This window comes from Passer domesticus, chromosome 33, assembly GCF_036417665.1.
Source record: "Passer domesticus isolate bPasDom1 chromosome 33, bPasDom1.hap1, whole genome shotgun sequence".
Lineage (NCBI taxonomy): Eukaryota > Metazoa > Chordata > Aves > Passeriformes > Passeridae > Passer > Passer domesticus.
In genome coordinates, this window is record NC_087506.1 from 3,389,802 (window position 1) to 3,402,731 (window position 12,930).

General features: G+C 47.9%; 1 long non-coding RNA gene across 1 annotated transcript in view; it reads left to right on the top strand.

Annotated features, from left to right (window-relative positions):
• The window catches only part of LOC135288501 (uncharacterized), a 447,298-nt gene extending 434,750 nt beyond the window's left edge, over positions 1–12,548 (top strand). The window contains exon 4 of the long non-coding RNA XR_010351565.1: positions 12,076–12,548. This is a non-coding gene — a long non-coding RNA (uncharacterized LOC135288501). The remainder of the gene's footprint in view (positions 1–12,075) is intronic.
• The last annotated feature ends 382 nt before the right edge of the window (positions 12,549–12,930 follow it).

Sequence of the window (12,930 nt, forward strand, 5' to 3'; positions counted from 1 at the left end):
TCGGGAAACGCTGCTTTGTGCAGCCAAGTTCCTGAAGAGGAGGGATATAAAAAAGCTGGTGAAGGAGGAAAAACTGTGGAAGTTCAGCAAGTGCCTGGTAAGGACGACCGAGAATCCCCAACCTCAGCCTGGAGAAGGCCCCTGAGCGCGGTGCTCAGTGTGCGGGGCTGGCAGCTGTGCCCCTGCCCGTTGCTGCACCCAGAGGCCGCGCGGGCTCTTCTCCAGGCTGCTGTGGGCCCGAGCCGGGTGCCCATGGAGCCCCGGCGCGGCGGGGCTGCGGGGCGGCCCCGCGGCTCCCCGGGCAGCAGCCGGCCCTCTGCCCCCTGCGGAGCCCGGCGCCAGCGGCTGCTGGCCGCGCCTCAGGGCTGTGCGGGCAGGGGAGGCCGGGGCTGGGCGCAGGGAGCGCCCGCCACAGGGGCTGAGCCCGCGCCGAGCCTTCCCTGCTGCCGCTCTCTGCAGCTGGCAGAGGACACGAGCCGAGCGGCCGAGCAGCTGCGCCGGGCCCTGCGCTACCTGGAGAGCCCCCAGGAGCCCCTGCGAGAGGCGGCCATCAGGTTCATGGGTGAGCCCCGAGGCCGGGCTCCCTCCCCGGCCCGCCGCAGCTCGGCCCCAGCCCCGCCCGCTGCCCCGGCAGCGCCATCCGGGCCCGGCGCCGTGGAGCCCCGCCTGGCCCGGGCGCTGCTGCCGCCCTCTGGCAGCCGTGCCCTTGGGCGGCAGCGTGCGGCAAGGGCCCGGGCTGAGCCCTGCCGGGCCAGCAGGGCGTGTGGCCGCAGCGCTGGCAGCGCCGCTGGCAGGGAGCTGTGCCGCTGCCGCCCTGACAGGCTCTGTGTTCACAGGGGTGGCCGGGCGGCACCTGAGGGGGCAGCCAGGAGAGCTCCTGATGATCTACACTGGTGAGTGAGGGCAGCGGGCTGACACCAGTGGTTGGCGGGTGAAGACCTGCAAGCCTTGCCCCAGCTGTGGAGGGCTCTGCTCCCGGTGCAGAGGAAGGCTGCTCTGGGCAGAGCACACACAGATTTCAGGGCCACGTGGAGGATCCATAGCCAGCAGCTTCAGGCTGATCCCCTTGGTCCCTGCTCCCTCCTGGCCATGGCAAGAGCAGGCTGGGATGGCCCTGGCAGGGGACTCTGCTCGCATCCCCACAGGTCCAGGTTCTGACCGTGACTCTGTTCCTTTCTCTTGCAGTCCTTGAAGAAATGGCAAAAGATAGCTGCCTCTCTGTCAGAAGCCTGTCTCTTCAGACTTTGCATATTCTCAGGGCAGTGGCCACCATGCGATATTCCATCTGTGAGAACCTGGACCATCAGCTGCGCAGGGTGTGGAAGACATGGCTTCGTGTCTCAGGGCTTGGCCACCTGTGCTGCTGGAGCTCTGCACAGAGGTGATGCCAGAGGCTCTGTCTAGACGGGCCACCTGAGCCTGCTAGTATTTTCCTTTTAATGAAGATTGTTATTTTCTTCTTTTGTTTGCTTTAGTCTAAAAATATAGGACGTGTTGTAACACACAGACTCCCAAGATCTTTCTTTTGCTGCTGAGGGTCTCGAGGGCATGGTGGAAGAGTGGGGAAAATGGTGCTTGCACTCAGCCAGCTGCCCAGGCGTGCAGTGCTGCAGGGACAATGGCCAGAAGACCCTTGGCCTGTGGTGGTTCTGCTGAAGCCTTTGTGCTGCCGGCAGAGCGGGTGGGCAGGGCCGGAGCTGCGGGGATCCCTGCTGGAGCGGTGCCTGGAGATGGCCACAAGGCCTGTGGCAGGCACGAAGCGCCATCCGTGTCCTCCTGGCCGTGTGCTGCTGGCTGCATTGCTGAGGGCTCCCAGGTGCCTCTGGCTGGGGCTCCTCTGGAGCTCCTGTGGGGCTGCGGCGCTGCTGCCGGGCAGCTTGGCCGGGCTGGGGGAGAGCCTGAGGGGCTGGGGCACTGGGAAGCCCTGAGCAATTGGGTGTCAGAGGCCATGAGCAGCCCCCTGGCAGCCGCCTTGTTCCTGACAGCCGGCTGCTCTGGCGATTCCCTACAGCGTCTGCCAGGCCTGCGGCAGAAGCCCTCGAGGCCGGGCCTCAGCAGGAGGCTGGGGCCAGCCCTGAGGTGCCCAGGCTGGGCTGGCTGGGGTCAGGGAGGTCAAAGCTCCCCTGCTGGGGCAAGGGACGAGGTGGTGGGAAGGCAGATAACCTGAGATTTTACCCCCCAAATTTTCTTTCTCCCACTAACATTTATCTCAGGTTTGGTCCCATAATTATCTCTATGTGCCCTTTAGAAATTACTCAGAATTTTCCTCAAAAGTAATTTTGTCCCCTAGAGATCGCCTCATTCTCAGCCTAGCTGGGAATTTTTTTCCAGCAATAGGATGATATCTTTTGGATGCTGGGACCACCTTAAGTGCTAAGACAAATTTCTAGTTTCTGGGAAAGCCCCTAAATACCCTTTTGTGTTGTATGAAAGAGTGCGAATATGTGGAACTGCATTTCCATTGTCACCCTGAGGGGCTTGGCAGGTGAGGGACAAGGAAGAAGTAGATGGTGAGAAAGGCCAGAGTGACTCTGACACAAATGAGATTTACAATCTGACAGGAACCAAGTGCAGGAGCTCTACCTGCATTTCCATTTTCTTATGACAGGAGTGGCAGGGAAAGCAAAGTGGCTGATGCCCTATGCTCCTTGTAACCCTCTGATCCCTTGTTTGTTGTGTAGGGGGCGTAGAGATTGTAGTCCTTGTAGTGGCTCAAACAATTGGCCCATAGAAGAGAGCAATAGCCTACTTCTCTAAACAACTGGATGAAGTGAGTAGGGGACAGCCTGACTGTGAGCAGTTGCTGCTCTTGTTTCAAACATCCAAGAAGCCTGAGAATTCACTCGAGGTCAACAAATAATTGTATTTATCTCACATTCAGTAGCAGCTCTTCTTGAGCAAAAGGGTGGGCGTTGGCTTTCACCCTCCAGATTGCTTAAACATCAGGCAATTTTGGTGGAACAATGTGGTATTACCAAACTAATCTCTTCTCTAGTTAATCCAGCAACATTCCTGGCCGTTCACCAGACAGACAAGGAACATTTGTAGCATGACTCTCTCAAAACCATGAAGTCCACTTTATTCCAGCTGCCCAGATCTTAAAGAAAGCCCAACTCCAGCAGGAGAATCTCAGTACACAGATGGGAGTGGCTTTGTAAGAGCAGATCAGTGAAAATCGGGATATACAATTAGCACGGAGCAATAGGTGATAGAAGTCCTAGACAAGTCAGCTCAGAAGGCAGAGATAATCACTTTAAGCTGTACCTTCTGACCAGCCTGAGGAAAAAGGATGAATATATGAACAGATTCCAAGTATGCCTTTAGAGTAATACGTGCCATGAAGCAGTTTGCAAAGAAAAGGACTATTGACAGGTCAAGGAAAGCAAATTAAGTATACAAAAGAAATCCTAAAATTGCTGGAGGCAGTACTAGTACCTCAAGAGGTTGCAGTTATGCATTGTAAAGGACATCAGAAAGGAGAAACAGACCCCAAAAGGGGCAACAGGTTGCAAAAAGAGCAGCAGAAGAAAGCCATGCTGAGGTTCGGGCACCACTAATTCCCAAAGGTAAGGAAGAATATGACAATGATGTATGTCATATAATCAGGAAGATCTAGAATTAGCAAGGAATTTATGAGCAAAACAAAGACATATTGATTTTGCAACTCCTCAGGTATAGACAGTTATACCTGAAAGAGCATTGTGAAAATTAATTAAGGATGAACATAATTGTATGCACTGGGAAGGGGATGCCTTACATAATTATTTGATGAGGACAAGAGTAAGATGCAACCTGCACTCTAGTGGAAAGCAGGTAACCCAAAGGTGTGAAATAATGTCTTAGAACCAATGACGCCAGCCGTTTATATACAGACACAAACGGAACGGGACCACACCTGAATAGCGTCGTGAGCTGTTTATTTCAGAAGCATCAGACTCATTACATGGCTATGGCAATGGATCGATGCGAGCAACTCGCTATCCAGACAGCAGGCCGAGGAAACTTTATGTTGCAACATATTATAAGACGGTTTCAGACCCAGTTTCAGCCAATTAGAGAGAGCAAAAGCATATTGACAGTAGTTCTATCCAACCATATGAAGCACATGTAGCTTTGGTGAAAACAATAGCAGCTTTTTCACTCATACCAATGGTTCGTTTATAAAAGACAAAGCATAGTGACCCATTCATATTTAACCTTCTAAATATTTACTAAAATATACTTTTTGCAACTTAGAAAGCTAAACTACACAGCTTAGTTGTTCTATTTCTCATGTCTTCGCTACTGCCGATATATCTTTTCTGTTGCTTTAGCATTTCACTATCCTTACTGTCTCTGAGGCCTTTTTCCCCAGGCTTCCTAAAATCCTCTAATCCTATGGATTCCCACAATTCCCCCTTCTGTTGACTCAAAAAGAAATCTTCAAAATCATGTTGTCCACTACTTGCTCTACTATAACACTTTTGTTTACTATCTGCTTGAGACTTGTTCTTACAGACTCTAATAATCGCTATGTTACATCACAGCAATTTAATGCTGTGAAGGCCCAGTCAGTGAAAAGATATGAATCACGTCTGACAATAGTTATAAGTCATTTGGTCTTAACTCAAAGATTCTAGGATCTTAACTCAAAACCCTCTTCCATTTCTATACCGTCATCTGTCATTTCTGTGAGATTTCGAACACTTTCTGTGCTTCTACTTCCTACTTCTCTCTCTTGTATGACAAAAACTTCCCTGACTGTTTTGCTCATCATCCGTCGCACACACTGAAGTATGTAGGGGATTACTATCAACATCATTACCAAAACACCCAATATATAGAGACCTATCTTGCAAAGTTGCCTTAGCTAAGGTGTAAAGCTCTATTCTTGGAACAGATCATCCAATCAGGATCTACCATCCTCTTTAATTTGGGCTGTCAAATCTTTCAGTTTTTGTATGCTCTTGTGAATGGATTCCGAATGATCGGACAGGTTCATACAAGACAGTCCTTCAAATTCCTCACAACCATGCCCTTGTGCCAGTAAAAGAAAGTCAATTGCTGCTTTATTTTGAAGGGTAGCATGTCTAACACTATCAACATCGGTTAACCTATCACTAATGGCAGAGGATGTGGCATTAGTTTGCTTGCTTAGCCAACATCCAATTCAATCTAATTCTTTCAAAGCCACTGCTGAAGCCAATTGGGGTAAAAATATACCTGCTGAAGCCCTTCTTGCAGCTTTCCAAGGCATGAAGTCACTCTGACAGTTCTCATCGTAATGGTGAGCAGATCTTGTTTTCCTTTGTTTCCATTTCATGACCGCTTTAGCAGAGGGCGGGACTACAGTGAGCATCCCAATGCTACAAGGGCCACCTTCAAGGTGTGCTGGAATGCTTTGCCAAGCCCTGTCTCCACAAATGAACCAATATCCCTTGGCAATTGCCCTGGATATAGCTCAGCCTCAGGAAGCACATCCCAAGTGTTTGAAAAATTACACCAAAACCTCAAATTTCTGTATGCAAAATAATGGGGAGTAACATTAAACTTTGGGGGGTCGCCTTTTCACCAAGCACTAGCTATGAAGGTAAAGCAAAAATCTATTGTTAAAGAACCAAGGATTTCCAAATCTTGGGGTTCAGAAGCTGCCCTGGGAAGTTTTTTGGCCCAAACGTTCCAATTCAATGTGGGATTGTTTCCATTGTCAATTTCACCTGGCTTACCATTGGATTGTTTTTTGACCAAAGGCAACTCTTTTACTGGCACAACAACTAGACAAGTTGAGAAAGGTTTTTCTGGTTCCGAATTAGACAAACCTATGGTATCTGAGCTGGCTGCCTTGGCTAAGGTCACGCAAACATTTGGTTTTGGTTGTTCCACAGGCAAATCTCCACAACAAAAGAGAATTAAAACTCACAAATACCAACACACAACTTGCATTTGCTTCATCTTATCCATGAGCTAAGTTTTGGCAGAATCCTTACATATATATCAATTTTTAAAATTTTGCTTTCAACAAAAACAGAAGCCCAAACTTTTGCCAAAAGTCAGCTCTACAAAACAAACATTTGACATACAATTGACACACTTATAAATAACATTAACACAAAATCAGAGTTTGCAGGTTCCACCGATGCACAAGGAACGTCAGGCGTGACCTGGGATCTTTCTGCTCGGCTCACGTCTGCGTACTTGCTTCCTCGGTTCTGGACTCGTCAGCACGTTCTGGGGTGCCATATGGTTTGAGGTTTTTGGCTGGAATCCACCTAATTCCAGCACCTGTAGAGACAGAAGCATACCCTTTGCCCCAGGTTATGAATCGGAAAGGACCTTCAATTTGTCCAGACTCAGGGTTTCTAATTAAAACAGGTGGATTTTCTTTCAGTTTCGCCTGAGTGTTACTTCAAAAATGCCTAAGAGTTGGTGGATCAGGTTCTGCAAAGGAACTGTTTAGGAAATTACAAACATACAAAGCTTTGTTCAGCCTCATCTGAGGTGTGACCTCTGCTCCCCCTCTCTGTTGATCTAAAATGCGTTTTAATGTTTGATGTGTTTTTTCAGTAATTGCTTGGCTTGTGGGAGAGTGAGGGATATTAAAGATGTGATGAACACCTCATTCTTTTAGAAATGTGGTTAATTTTTGAGATATGTATGCAGGACCATTGTTAGTTTTGATTTTTTGGGGCACGTCCAATGAAGCAAAAGCTTGCAGAAAATGATGATAGGCATGATTACTTGTTTTACTTGTGTGAAGAGAAGTAAATATTGCACTACAGAACATGTTTACTGAAACACAAATGTTTTTAAATTTACTAAAGGAAGGGTATTTAGTGATATCTGTTTGCTATAACTGCAGGCTTTGCAAACTTCATGGATTGACTGTTCTTGTGGAAACAGGAGGCTGCACAAGCTGACAGTATTGATGATAGCTTTAGCTTGACTTTTGGTGATTCGAAATATTCGCACAAGTGCTTGTGCATTTTGGTGAAAAAAGGCATGACTCAGTTTTGCTTGTTCAAAAATGTTTGGTAAAGTGCTTGAAATAATTATTGTTAGTTTGTCTGCTTTTGCGTTTCTTTCTACTAAAAATTTAGGAAGCGAAGAATGAGTTTTGATGTGAGAAACAAAATGTGGATTAGTTCTATATTGCAAAGTTGTATAAAGACATGAAAGCCAACCATATAAAGTATCATTACTGACATCTTTTAAAATTGACTCTTCTAATTTCTTAACTATATTAGCAACATAAGCAGAATCTGTGATTAAGTTAAGAGGTTGAGGAAAGAGTTGAAAAGTTTGAACCACAGCAGCAAGGTCAACAATTTGAGGAGACTCTACTACTATTTGAATGTCTGACTCTTAAGTATTAGTCTCTTGGTTTAACCAAGTTATGACTGATTTGTGACTTTTGTTAGAGCTACTAGTGAAGAGAGTGACTGTATTTAAAGGTTCTTCACTAAGTTTATGTTTTTCTCTAAAACTCAGTTTTGTTTGCAATAGTTTTTGAGATGGGTAGTGAACAGAACAAGCACCTGGGAAGCTTAAGAAAGCATACTGTAAATCATCAGAATTTTGCATTGCTCAATTAAGATAATCTTTTTTTAATGGCAAATAGATAATTGCAAATTCTTGGTTTGCTAAAGTTAACAATCTGGTTCTGGCTTTAATTACAATTTGTGCAATCATTTTTAAGACTGTGAAAATTGTCTTTGGAGAGTTGTAGGGAAGAAAAATCCATTCTATTATCAACAGAGGATTTGGCTCAGAAGGGTCTTACTGAAAAATGAGACTACAAAGTTGTATTTTTTCTCTTAAAACTGCAAAAAAGAAAGTTTTTTTTTAGGAATGCAGCGATGAGCTTGTCTTCTTTGGAGAGCTTCTGTGATTTTGTCGAGCTCAGCACAAGCTTCAGGGGTTAAGGTTCTTGGAGAAGTGATGTCGCAGCTTCTTCTCAGCAAATCGAGAAGTGGACACAGTTCATCGCTGGTGATTCCCAAAAGAGGTCTGACCCAATTGATTTCCATCCCCCGGAATTCGTATATCCCAGGTTTCAGCCCCCCTGTGCCTCTGCTGAGGCAGGGCGACCTGGTTCGGGAACTGCACGGCAGCCACCTCAGGCTGCTCGAGCCAATCACTCACAGATACCAATATGGTGGATGGTAAATGGCGTTTATTCCCTGGTTACACAGCCTTACATAACCTTTGTCTGCTTACGCCATGAACTGGGAGAAAGGGGAGGTCCCCCCATGCATAGACCTCCCTGCTGCATGAACAGGAGATCTAGACCGCGTCTGTTCTGCAGGGCGACCTCGGAAAGGGAGGAGAGGGATTTTTCCAAAAGGGAGATAGACTCCTATTTTCTGCAAGTCTTCATCAATGGTTGCTCGCAACCGAGAGAGTCCCTGTTGCTGGGTCACAAGGGCTGAAACACCTGTGCCTGTGCCAAGGGCTCCTAAACCGAGGAGCATTGCAAAAGTAATGCTGGTAATCGCCTCTCTCTTGCGAAGCTGGTGTGAGTCGTCAGAAAGGAGATGTATTTCTTCCTCTTGATGATATAGGACCCTGGGAACGATAAGAACTTGGACACAAAAATCAACCAAGGAATTGAAATGATCAAGATAAATGCAAGGGCTGACTCCTGATTGACGGCACACCCACATCTCTGGCTTAGCTGGGATTGCCCATTTGCTTGGGCTTTTGGGTTGTGTGATTTCCTTGCAAAGGATGCTCTCTTGTCTGGCTGCGTCTGATCTGCCTAAGCACTTTCCTCGACCTGTGACCTGACTCAGAGTGATCCCTCGTCGGGGTGTGTCCCACCTACACTGGGGTGGACTCTGTTGTGTAGAGAAATTGAAGGAGATATTTAAAGCAACACCTTCATAAAAAGGAGGTTTGGGGTCGTAGCAAAGCCAGCAGGACTCGGTGAGATCTGGATTTGACTGGTTTAGGGATAGGAAGGTAGCATTGAGCATGTCAAAGAATGGGTCTTGGGAGGCCAACTCAGGTGCTTTAGGGTGTAGGGTTGGAACCGAGTCATAGGTAGCTTTCGCCTCAAACTTGTTTTCTGCGAGGACAGGATTGGGTCCGAGGGAAATGAGTGTTTCCTGTGGGAGTCTAATGATTTGAATGTTCACCCAATGGGTGTAGAAGGCACAAACGAACACTGACCAAACTTTACCAGTGGCCCAACTTTTGTGTGTCGGTTGCAGGATGGACATGGTATAGTCTCTGCAGGTGTGACGTAGTCCGTTTGGGGGATCATCAATCGTTTTGTCGAGTGTGAAAAGTGGTTCATGACAGCCCTTAGGGGCATAGTTAACTTGCAAAAATTCATCGGGTGGCTCTGGTGACCACCTGTTACTTGTCACTATGGTCTCACATCCCCAGTACCCACAATAGCCATACCCTGGGTAATTGCAGTAACTCTTGCCTGGATTAGAGGCTGGACACCAGAAAGTTTGGTACATTTCTGACTCCCTAAAGCTAGGAAGCTTTAGGCATTTGAGAAGGAAACAAATCCTTCAGCCTAAATTCAAAGGAAGGACCACCCGGCATTGTTGTTTCTCTGATTGCCTCATCATCCAAAAGGTGACGCAAAACCCACCTGAATGGCTGATAAGGGTAATGTTCCGCATCACACATGCTGACCAAACCTATCAGCAAAAGTACGCAAAGGTATCGTTGCCATTTCCCTTTCAGCTGCGCAGAGCTTTCTGGTCTTGTTGGGCTGTCCGATGGTCTGCCGCAATTTTTTGGTTGTTGGAGACGAGGGCGATCACAGATCCAGTCCTGTAAAGAGAAACTCACAGCTTTCATTAGATTGATTCCGCAGCTCTGGCTTGATTGATTTGGCACCACTTGTTGGCGTAAGCATTCTAACGTGACTGGACCCTTCGCCTCTGCAGGCAAGGCAGAGGAGTCAATCGCTGCTTGGAGACGGTCCACAAAGTGAGTAAAGCTTTCGCTTTCGGCTTGCTTTATAATGGACCACGGCGCTGGCTTGGCAACCACCCCGCAAGCTACACGACTGGCTTCTCTAGCCGCGCAGGTGGTTGCCGCCACTTCTGGGGCCCGTAGCTGCTGGTCTTGCAATTGGGGTGTAATCATTGTTGGGTCAGTGCACATTAGTCGCTGTATACTAGAACCGTGCAATGGGTGGTCCACACCAGCTGCCTGAGCGAGTTGCTTTGTGCATTCATCCTCCCACTCTTGTTTAAAAACTATCATTCCTGCCCCATCAAAAATTATCCTACATGTTTGTTTGATATCAAATGGGAGCATGTCATCATTTCCAAAAACGCTGTCAATAAGGGTGGAAACCATAGCGGAGTTAATCCCTTTATCTGCGATCGCTTTAATGATCACTTGCACGTCTTTGGGATTCACCGGAGTGTAAGTCCTTTGCCCCCCGTCTGCAACTCGGACGGGGAACGCTAAAGCAGTAGGCTGGACCCAATCGGCACAAGCAATTTGTATTTTCCTCCAATCTGTAAGTGGAATGCCCTTCGTGTGTTCCCTTTTTGTTGGTGTGAGAAAGCTAGCGCCTTTAGTTTCATTTGTATTAACTTCCTCATGCTCTGAGTCCGAGTCGGTAGCAGACCGGCTGTCCGACAACTCGGCCCAGCTGGTGTCTGACTCAGAGGCGGAAGTTGACTGACTAGATAGTTCCGGGCTCCAGTGCCTTTTTGTTGAGCTCCGCCCCCACTCTTTCTTGTGCTGGGTGGGTCGATCCCTCCCCCTGTGGTCACACCGCCCCTTACGCTTGGAGGGCTTTACCGTATAAAGACATGTTCTGCTGTGCGTGTCCTGATTTGGCTTATCGCCTTTATTCGAAGTCTCTACCCTTCCAAAACCGCCTCCCCTTTTCTTGTACGTTCTCTTCATTCCGCTCGCCCGTGCTTGATGGTTCCCCTTTCTGCCTAACCGCAGTGTCCGCGCTCCGCCCCTCAACCCGCTGCTCGGCGCCGCTTTTAGGAGCATACGGCGGAGGTCTGTCCCAAACCTCCCCTAGTTCTAAGTCGACCGCTGCGTTTCTAACCTCATCAAGTAACTCATCCCACAAAGATTTTTGCTGTCCTGCCAATGGTGACTCGTCTAGCTCTAGCGAGGTGCTGGCCCCGGTTAAAAGGTCGCCTTCCGAGGTCTGCGTGGTCGCACCGACCCCGAGTTTGGGAACGGGAAGCAGGCAGTCTTGGGCGGCTTCCCAGGTTTCCTGCTCTTGTAAAGCAGTCCGCAGAGCCCACACAACTTTGTCCCATAACTTGAGACATTTCCCACTACCGGAGGACATGGTAGTGTCCTCTGCCAAAGCTTTGGTGCACTTATCCCATATGTCCAAGTAGAGTATGTCCACCGGGCGATCAACAGCCCCTATTTGCAAAAGCCTAGTAATGGCAATAGTAAATTCTTTGGGCCTACAATCAATGCCCCACTGTTTATGCAATTGTAATACGACCTTCGTGAGGCCTTCCATCCTTCTCCCTGGTCCGGGAGCGTCCTCCCCGCCAGGCTGGTCCCACCGCTCCGGCCGCCGTTCACTCGTCCAGGTGAAATCCCGTCCCCCGGAATTCGTATATCCCGGGTTTCAGCATGACTTGTTGCCTCTGCTGAGGCAGGGCGACCTGGTTCAAGAACGGCACGGCAGCCACCTCATGCTGCTCGGGCCAATCACTCACAGACACCAATATGGTGGATGGTAAATGGCGTTTATTCCCTGGTTACACAGCCTTATATAACCTTCGTCTGCTTACGCAATGAACCAGGAGAAAGGGGCGGTCCCTATCTTTCTTTCCAGCGTGAGATCTTTTGATCGCCTGTCCCTATCTTCCCACACTTCTCTATCCTCCCACACCCCCCGACCGGGCAAAGCAGATCCCAAGCCCGTCTTGGCCAATCCTGCTTGTACAGTTTCAGAACACATAATTCCTTTATTACAAAACCTCTGTAAATTATCATCTACCACCTCTGCGCGGCTTGCACCGCCCCCCGCCCCCCCCCCGCCCCCGAACAGAACTCACGCACGTTCTGATTCTTGGAACACAACGAAAATTCTGAATATATTTCCTGACACGGCAAGAGTTTATTTTTTCTCAGAGGGAGGGGCAAAGGACTGCTCTCAACTGCAGAAACGCTGACAAGCTCAGAAGAAACAGGGGACGCGACCTGACATGGAAGCTGTTCCAGTTCGCAGTCTCCGGAAGACACTTTGGGAGGGAAGGAGTTCTGAGGGGAACCCGAAACTTCCACAGAAAAGGACGGTGACTCGGTATTACTTGGATTTAAAGGATCTGAGGAAGGTATTTTGTTGTTTGGAAATGTCTGTATTACAATCAGTATGTTTAAAACACTCTAACAAAGCCTTGGAAACAGGCACGAGTTTGCTTACAGTCTCGTCCTTTTTGAGAGAGAACAGATTATAGATTTTCCGGTTTATTTGATACCAAAAAACAAAGGTAAAAGCAGACTGCAAGTCTATATTTGAGTGTTTGCTTTTACCCAGACTAATAAGTCTTCCAGTTCATTTTTTGTGATATCTGAACATCCTTTATCTTGTAATATTTTCTCAAGCTGGTAAAAAAAATGTCCTATTCTGTTTTAGATAAATGATTTCCCATTTTTGTCACCCAGGAAGCCCCTAGAAAAAGATTACATACAAAGACATCAGATGGAGACGACGAGGGGATGAAGTATTCCTCCTGTTTAACAACCTGGGTCTCCGGCGCCTGAGTTTTTCCAAGATTTTCTTTTTCATCTTAGTCTAAAGTTATCCTCACAGAGGGGAACCATTTGACGCTGGCCGTTTATATACAGACATGAATGGAATGGGACCACACCTGAATAGCGTCGTGAGCTGTTTATTTCAGAAGCATCAGACTCATTACATGGCTATGGCAATGGACTGATGCGAGCAGCTCGCTATCCAGACAGATGGCCAAGGAAAATTAATGT